Source organism: Hydra vulgaris, chromosome 14 (assembly GCF_038396675.1).
Source record: "Hydra vulgaris chromosome 14, alternate assembly HydraT2T_AEP".
Classification (NCBI taxonomy): Eukaryota; Metazoa; Cnidaria; class Hydrozoa; order Anthoathecata; family Hydridae; genus Hydra; species Hydra vulgaris.
The window spans coordinates 32,305,001-32,314,833 of NC_088933.1; positions in this window are offsets into that span (position 1 = coordinate 32,305,001).

Sequence of the window (9,833 nt, forward strand, 5' to 3'; positions counted from 1 at the left end):
AATAGTTAGTTTATTTAGCAGTTTTTATTTCAAAATAATCATTTCATTTTGCAAAAACATACCAAAATATAAAACCTATTCAAAGAAACAGCTTGATTTCCTTAAAAAACGCACTGTTTTTTAAGTTTGTTTACTCGAAATTTTTGTGTGTTTGTTAACATGAGTGTGTTTTACAACTTTTGGGAATTTCGAAAACCGTGTATTTCAGATTGCATTAATACTGACGTTTAATCTAAAATTGTAAACAGTATGAAGCGTGGGAACTAAAAAAAGTTGATTTAGATGCATATAACAGCTGTTCACTTAATCATGTGGAGGTTCTGGAAATATAGAATTTGATGGAATAATCTGTTCATTGTCAAAGAAGCCCACTCTTTATTAGAGATGGCGGTACGAAATCTTTTGATGAAAGTTGTAAGTCAGATCCATATCCAGATCATACCATCACCAAAGGAGATTGTATAGGATATGTCCAAAAGGATGTTCGAACACGTTTTCGTAAACTTAAAGCCGATTACAAAGGTATTAAGTTGACCGATGGTAAATACATTGTGAAGGTAAAAGTTGTCTAACTAATAAATTGATGACCACTCTTGAAAACTATGTTAGAATGATCATAGGACAACTTGTTGAACTTCTTTGTTGGATAAAAAAGGCTGTTGCTGCAATTTTGTTAAGTTTTTTTTTACTTTTTTTTTTGTTTTGATAATTTTTTTTTACTTTTGACGATGTTTATGGTCTCTTAACAAGAATTGGAAAAGCTACTAAGCTGAATTTTTCAATGTTTTATCTAGTTTTATTTAAGGTGTTCAATGCATAGCACTTTTTATTATTTTATAAAAACAAGGCAAGCAATACCATTTTTACATAAACATATATCACTTTTATCTTGAAATTTAAAGTTTTACAATCAGTTTGGCGCGTTTTAAAAATAATTTTTTTTCTGCTTGCTCAGAACATAGTATTACTAACAAAGAATACAATATTAAAATTTCAAGAGATTCTGTTCACGTGTTTATTACGTGTTCTGATCATTTTTCAATAAGTTATCTTTGTTGGTCAAAAATCTGTTTATCACGTATACCATTAATGACGTCAGCATTAAATTTTTATGCTTCGTAATTTTTTTTTTTTAAATATGTACCATTAAAATAAAACATATTAAATTACTTTGATTTGTTTTTATATTGTTTATTTTTCTAGTTAAAGGTGCTAGCAGGCACTAATATAAAACTCAAAAATCTCAAAATCTAAGCAATAATTACTTTTTGTCATCTTTTTAATTGAGTTTGAAAACTTATATTCCATAAAAATTTTTTAAATATTTTATGAAAGCAATACAAAACGCTTTTAGATTAATGTTTTATACATTATATTTTTAAATTGCATGAACATTTTTTTTTCCTAAAAAGTTGCACAAAAAATTGTTAAAAAAAAATAATAATGTAATCAATTGAAAATAGTAATGACCTTAATTAAATAATAGTTCAATAGTTTGAACTAATTCATGTCATCGTTAGTGAAAGTAAAAAAATGAAAAAAAAATTAAAACACAAGTTTAAAAGATTACGAAAACGTGAAAAAAAAGCATTACCGAATTCTTAAAAAGTTGTACTTTATTGAATGTTTTGTGATGAGGTTATATATATGTCAATTACAATAATATTGGCTTTATTAATTGTAATTTTATTTTAAATATATTATCATATTTTTACAGAGCACAGTGGGCCAGAGTTCACTTTTAGAGGACAAAATTCACAACTAATTTATTAATAGGGCTATATTTACTAAAATTAGCATGAGTACTAATATCAATTCTGCGCCTTTTATTAAAGCAAAATTTTTTTATTTCGTCGCTATGTATATCTTTATTATGCTTAGCAACTACCTATTTTTGGTATTTGCAGATATTTTACGAGTGCTAAATTCACTTAATTTTGCATGAGTTCCAATATGAGATCACATTTCTTATGAGTGATAAATTTTTGTTATTTAGTTGCTATTGCTAAGCTACCAGATACTTTTCTTAGTTATAAAGGGGTAAATTGATTTTTGAATAAATTTTATCGGACTTTTGATCCATCTGTATTAAATAAAATTAAGTATTTTGGTAAATGATGGTTTACCAATAAAAAAAACAAAAAATTGTGAAAGAAAACATTGTCAACATAAAATTATTAAAAAGTAATATCGTTTAAAGATTGTTTAAATAATTGTAAAACATCTGAAAGAAATGTTTTATGATTTGTTAAGTGTAATGTTGATTAACGCAGTGATGAAGTAACAGGATCATTGGGCACTAGGAGTCTATTGATTTGATCAGTATTTGTTGCTCTACTGTCTGCTTTTTGGCTGAAATTTTCGCAATATGATTTGAAGAGTTTATTTCTACCCTCTTGAGCTTCCTCTGACATAATTATGTGATGCCCATGTATCAATGCCTTATGAACTAATTGAGCCATGTAATACCATGGATAACGGGACACATATAGTCTAACAGTTTCAAAACGATAACCAGTTTATTTCATATCCTGAAGAGAGTGTTACCAAGATAACGTAAAATCTGAATAAAAGGTTTTGATTTTTTTATAAATGCTTTGGCCAGTACCATCATCAAAACCTTACACGTGAGTGTAATTGCTTTGATAACTTTGTCGTTCAATATTGAGTGCCTCAGCACAGGTTCTAAAAGTGCACATACTCTTTGCAAAGTATGAATCATTAAATCTTTTAAATGAACTGAACCCAAACTGTTATATTTTTAGAATAACATTTCAATTTTGCAGCCATTGTAAGCGGGGTAGATATTATATTCTTTCTCCAAGGCTCCGTTTTTAATCAATTTAAATGAAGCTTCTGTCAGGCTGGCATTAATTGCCAAAGCCAGTGCTTTGTCTGCTAAATAATTACTTGCTTTATTTGTATTTGAAACATTTAAAACTTCCTTGGCAGCAATAACAATAGGTTCATCTCTTAGTTCTTTACTAGCAGCAAAAAATAATTCATTGGATAAATGAAATTCAAGTATACCAAATGCACACCATTTTTTAATTTTTGTATAACTATCATCAAATGTAACTGGTTTTCGACCACGACTACTTACAGTTAGTTTATTGTCTTTTACTGACAACTAAGTGTTTATTAAGCCAGTTCACAAACTTCTTTTCAAAATTTTTAGCAGGATTTCAACTTTTTTTTTAAACAAGTTAACAAATCGTTGATTAGCATGCCTAAAATTAACGTCTTTACATTTAGCAATTTTTTGCTGAAGAAATTTTTTCAGTTTTATTTTGTTTTGAAATACTAGGATTGTTCTTTTGAAGAAAATTAAGAATGTCAAAGTTTTATAAAACCATATCTAAATAATTCTTCTAACAAATATATAAATATAAATAAATGTTATTTTGTATTTAAAAGTTTATTATTTTAATATATGCCGCGTAGGACACTAATTCTTGTTAGTTAATAAGTTACTAAAAATGTTAGTAATTAAAATTAACAGTAATTAAATTACTGTTAGTGTTAGTAATTGAATTACAAACAACTACCGAAAATATACTGTTGCTATGCTAAGCAAAGTAAGGTATCCAAAGCAACAAAAAAATTAACCTCATTAGAATTGTGAATCTTACATTAATACATACGCCCAATATTGTGTACTTAGCGCAAATAAAATACTGTAAAAACAACGTTTATGTAAAAATGGATTGTTGCTATGCAAAATAAACTACCATAACAACCAAGTTAAAACATAAATAAAATCTGAACGGGGATTTAAGGGGACAAGTAATCAATATAAACTCAATTAAAACTAGTTCAAATAAATAAAAGACAGCACACGGCCAATTGTGGTATTTACTAGTTATAGTGCGGCAAAAAATATATTTTTTAAAGATTTTTTTTTTAATCTGTGATTTTCAAAGTATAACTGAGATAACATGCTATGACAAATTTTATTTCACACAATTGCTTTTTCTATCTCTAAATACTTCAAAATAAAGTGTTTTAATTTTTTGTTTTAAAAAAGTAGATGTAATTAATACATTACACAACGTTAATGTCACAAAAATTACTAACTTATATATATATATTTTTTTAAATTTCAATGTTCAAATGCTCAGAGTCCTGGTAACTAAGGGATTTAATAAAAATAAATTACCAATAAATTTCTCCTAATATATATATATATAGATACTAAGTTTATGTAAGTTTTTAAGATTAGACAACTAAAGTTTTTCTTATTTTGTCCACCTACTAACCCACTGTGCAGAGGTATGATAATAATGAAATTTATTTTTTCGTATAAAAAATGCATTTCCACCAAAAGGTCAATACTGTTTGTGTTTATTTGTCTGCCTGAAAAGTAATGAGTGGGAGTTTTTATAAATATCTTTGATTATAGAAAATTCGAAATTTGATACCCAGTGTTCGCATAGAAATGTTACGCCATCAGAAGCTATTTAGGTCTCTTTATATTTAATATTAAATTTAAGTCCCTGACAAATAAAAGTACAAATACTAAACGGTTTTTCAATTTTTTCTTTTTTTAATATATTGTATGAAGCCACATTGATTAATAAAATTTTCTATGGTATGAGTTAGTTTCGAAATGTTGGTCATCAATGGAATATATACCTATTTTCGGGAACGGTGTAATATTAAAATTATTATTCCAAAGAGACAAGGTTAATATTTTAACTTTTTCTGATTTATATACAAAGACTCTAAATGATCTATTGTACTCGTTTTCTCTATTTAAGGTAATAGATATCGGCATGATGCCTAAGTCAGTTTCCATATGCACTTTAAAATGTTCTTTGTTAATTTGGTTATTAACACCACCTATAAAGACCTGAAATTCACGAGTTATTCTAGTACCGGCAATAGTTTTATTTCCGTGAAGTTTTGTTCCAAATATAGGTTCCAAGATTTTATGTTTATTTTTTAAAGTTAAAACTTTTGTTTCGCGAGCAGGCTCATTATATTTGCAAACTAAAATAAAATTATTTAAATTCTTATCAATTTTTGATGGTTCTTCTTTAATTTTAAAACTTGGTTGTTTAGTTTTATCAGTTGTAATTACGATCTGTTGTTTTTGAGCCATTGACCTTTTGTTATTGGCTTTCAGTATGCTTATATCACTGAATTTTTCTCTGCCGTTTAAAAATAAATTTTTCAGATAGTTATTTTTAAACGTAAACGAATTACATATCAGATTAGAAAATATACCTGAGACTAAACGCGTTGCCATACTCTGTAAAAGGTTCCGTAGCATTGACCAGACTTTGCCCGTTGTTATGTTACGGAAAAATCCATTTTTAATTACGGTCTTTTACCCATACTTTTAAGAGTTTTGAAATAATCCCATCATTTTATATGATTTTGTCCATATTTATGATAAGGAGAATTTCCGTAACTTTAAATTACGTTCTTTAACTGTATATTTTAGTATACTTTAGCATAGTCTCTAATTTATAGAGCGCCATACTTCTTTTTCACGAGGAGAAATTATACACGTATATAATTTCAAGTTAAAGTTTTTAATATACTAATATTTGTTTTTGTGGAGCTAAAGAATTTATGTTTTTAAAGAAATGCTTCCGCAAAAAATTTTTATTTTAGATTAATGATGCTGTTATAAATAGATATAGTTATTTATTTAAGATGTAAAGAAATACCTAAAGAATTCTTAAAATTAGTTACCTATATTATATAGGATTTATATCGTATGAAAACCTTTTCTTATGTATTGAATTTTTTAAATTTCATATTATTTAGTGTTACATTTTTATTGTATAAAAAAGAAACATTAAACAATATGAACTTAAAAAAACTCAATTTATAAGAAAAGGATCTTATAGCATTTTAAATAACACGGTGTCAATTCTGCTGGAAAAACTGAAAAAAAGACTATTTATAAAAAACATACTGGAAAAAATGGAAAATTAATGCCTTAAGCAACATTGGTGATGGAAAAACTGGAATTGTTTTTTTTAATTGCAGTTTAGTAGCTTAATTTGTGTTTGGTTATTGATTTTTTAAAGTTACTTTAAATCTTACTAAAAATATTTATTTCTTTTAAATTTTTATATTTTTAGTTTAGATTATAATGTTATTTTAGTTAGTATAAGTATGGAATAAGTTAAAAAGTGAAGCATTGTAGACGATTTAAAGGCGACTGGTTGAGCGGTGATAACTTTAAACATTGGCTAAACAAAGATCTTAAAGATGATACTAAAGCAAGATATGTGGTTTGCTACAGATCAATAGAACTCTCAAGTTGGCGCTCTGCCATGAAAGATCATGCAAAAATATAAAGGAGCAAAGCACATTATAGAATTGAGAAATTTAAAAGGATTCTATGTATATATTATATAAGATAAAAATGTATTGGATAAAAATGTATTGGATATATATATATATATATATATATATATATATATATATATATATATATATATATATATATATATATATATATATCTTATACTGTGATCTAGTCGAGCAGTATGACGTTATACTGATATGGCCTGCCGGGGGTTTCTGTAGATAAATCAACTGATATATAGCCTGAATCGCAGCTGAGTGCTGCTATATCAACTGAGGTTTGGCATGAGCAGCAAAATTTCATTCCATACTCTTAATTATTTTCTTCTTTTTTTAAAAAAGCTGTATCAATTTAGATTTAGCAAAAAATGTGAACAAATGCTTTCATTTAATGCTTATGTTTAAATTATTCAGTGTTTAGTTTTTATGACCATGTAAAGTTTGTGGCCTCTTTAAATTGAGGAGGGAGGGGGAAGGTATTCTTCACATGGTCATAAAAACTGATCACTAAATAATTTTAACATAAAGTTTGAAATTTGTTGATGAATACATGACTAATTTATATTTATGAAAAAATAAATAATTCATTTAATTACCCTTATGTTTAGGGTAGGGGGGCTAAGATTTTAGGATTTTTTTTTCCCATTCTTCTATCACAGAAATTTTTTTTGTAAAGAATCTTTTTGTCATACATATGAACGTAAAAAAATTTGGAATATTCTTTTTGTACAAAAGTTAGTTTTTTCAACATTTGAAAATTAACTTTCTAACTCAACTTCTTCTAACTTTCTCTCTAATATCCTTCATTCTTTTAAAAATCTCTTACTCTTGGTCTGCTCATGGGTAGTGATGCTCTTTATTGAGCTGAAATCGTCTTTGTTGGCCTTGGTGTGTAACCTCCATATGGCAATTAGTCGGAGGAGGATAAACCACATGGAGAATAAACGCATGGAAAAGGTATATGCCTAATTTTTTTTTTATTTTTTATTTTTTTTAGTTTATAATATATTTTGCTGTTTAATAAAATAAGTTACATAAGATTATCACGTAAGAAAATATATAAACAAATAAGACAATTTAAAAAACAGACCGGGACGCAAAGAAGATATAGGTAATACAATACCACCACAATCTTTTCAGAGAGCCCCTTGAAAAAATAAAATGTCGTCAAAATGTTCAAATAAACTGCAGAAAAAAGTAAGATGTAAAAACTTCAAATTTAAATACTCAAGGATTTAAAATATATACACCATTGCATAAATAACTACAAAAGATATGTACAATTAATTTTTTAAAGAATAAAAAAGTAAAACTATTTTGATAAAACTTAACGGAGTTCTTGTGATTCCTCCGAATTAAAAATGTTTTTTTTTGATAGCAACTTAAATGAGTTTAATGATTTTACCATATTATTTTTTTTAGCTTCTTTTTTTTTTAAATAGTTCCATAATTTTGGTCCGCGAAATGCTATTGAACACTCTGTAAACTTGTTTAGTTTCTTAGGCAATTTAAAGAAATTTGATTGGTTTGTTCTAAGGAAATACTTTTTATTTATATTTTTTTTAAACTTACAATTAAAAGTTACTGGAGTTAGATTATTTGTAAACTTATACATAAAAATTAGGTGTTGATAAATATTTATTTTATAAATATTCATCATTTTCATGTCAAGCATTAAGGGTTTCGTGTGCTCCCTTCTTTTTTTTCCGTATATAATTATACACGCACGTTTTTGAACACTAAGTATTTTTTTAAGTTTAGTAGTTTGCGTGCTGCCCCATGTAATATTGGCATAACTGATAACACAATGAATTAAAGAGAAGTAAATTAATTTAAGACATATAATATAAACATAAGGACGAACTCGGTACATCATGCCGATGGCTTTACTAACTTTTGATTGTAAATATTTAATATGGGAAAGCCAAGATAAATGCTTGTCCACAAGTATTCCTAAGAACTTTAAAGAGTCTTCCTGTTTTATTTCTTTATTATTTAAAAAATGATCTGGTAGTTTGAGAGGAAGGTTTACTTCTTTCGACTTTTTATAAAATAATGTATACTTTGTTTTTTTACCGTTTAATGAAAGTTTATTTGCTTGAAACCAATCATTTATCTTATTTAATTTAAAGTTCATGTCAGCATAAAGTTGCTTGATACTATAGTTGGAAAGAAAGAGATTTGTATCATCAGCAAACATAATTGGGTTTAATTTCACTGATGCATTACTTTAGTCGTTTATATAAACTAAGAATAAGAGAGGGCCTAGTATTGATGCTTGGGGTACTCCACAGGGGACTTTAAGATTTCCGTATTCTTTATTATGAACATATTGTGTTAAATTAATTGTGTTAATTGTGTAAAGTAACTTTTAATCCAATTGAAGTCCTTATTATTTACCCCATAATACTTTAATTTTTCTAACAAGATGGAATGATTAACAGTGTCAAAAGCTTTAGTTAGATCAATAAATATACCTAAGGTAAATTTATTTTCATTAAAGCCATTATTTATTTGATCGACTAATTCAATAATCGCATGTTCAGTTGAAAGATTTTTCTGAAATCCGAATTGTTTTGGATAAAAAAAATTGTTTTTTGTTAAGTGGTCAAACATTCTATTATAAATTACACGTTCGAATATCTTTGAAAATACAGAAAGCAATGATATAGGCCTGTAGTTAGAAACATTTGCATGATCATTAATTTTATAAACTGGAATTACTTTTGCGAGTTTTAGTACATCAGGAAACATTCCTTGGCCCAGTGAAAACTTGACTATATAGAACAATGGTCTACTGATGCTTTTTTTATTTGAAATTAGTATATTACTGGGAATACCGTCAAATCCTGATGAATTTTTATTTTTTATCGAAGAAAAATCCGTTTCAAATTCTTTTAGTGTCAAGTCGAAATCATTCAACGTTTTATCATTTGATGGTGTTAGATAGGTTTTATAAGAATTAAGGGGTGTTGTAATTTTGTTAGCTAGATCAAGTCCAACATTTGTGAAATATGTATTAAACTCTTTGGATATTTCTTGAGAACAGAATATATCATTATTATTTATATTGATTCGTTTGGGTAGCGAAGAAGATTTATTTTTATTTTTTCCTAGTATGCCATTAATTACAGCCCATGTTTTTTTAGTATCCAGCTTACAATTAGTAAATTGTTTACTGTAATAATTTTTTTTAGTTTTTTTTAAAAGATCGATATAAAAATAATTGTATGCTTTATAATTTTTTTCATTAGTTGTGCTTTTATTTTTAAGAAATTTATTATACAATTTTTGTTTGGTTCTAGAGCATTTAATAAGTGTTTTATCCATCCATGGATTAGCAAGTGTTTTTGTTTTTATTTTTAATACTTCATTTGGACAAGCTTCATTAAAAATCTCTTGGAATTTGTCTAAAAATAAATTACATGCTTCATTTGCATTTTGATTTTTATAAACATCACTCCAATTCTCTAAATATAATTTGTTCGTAAGATTTTATGTTTTTA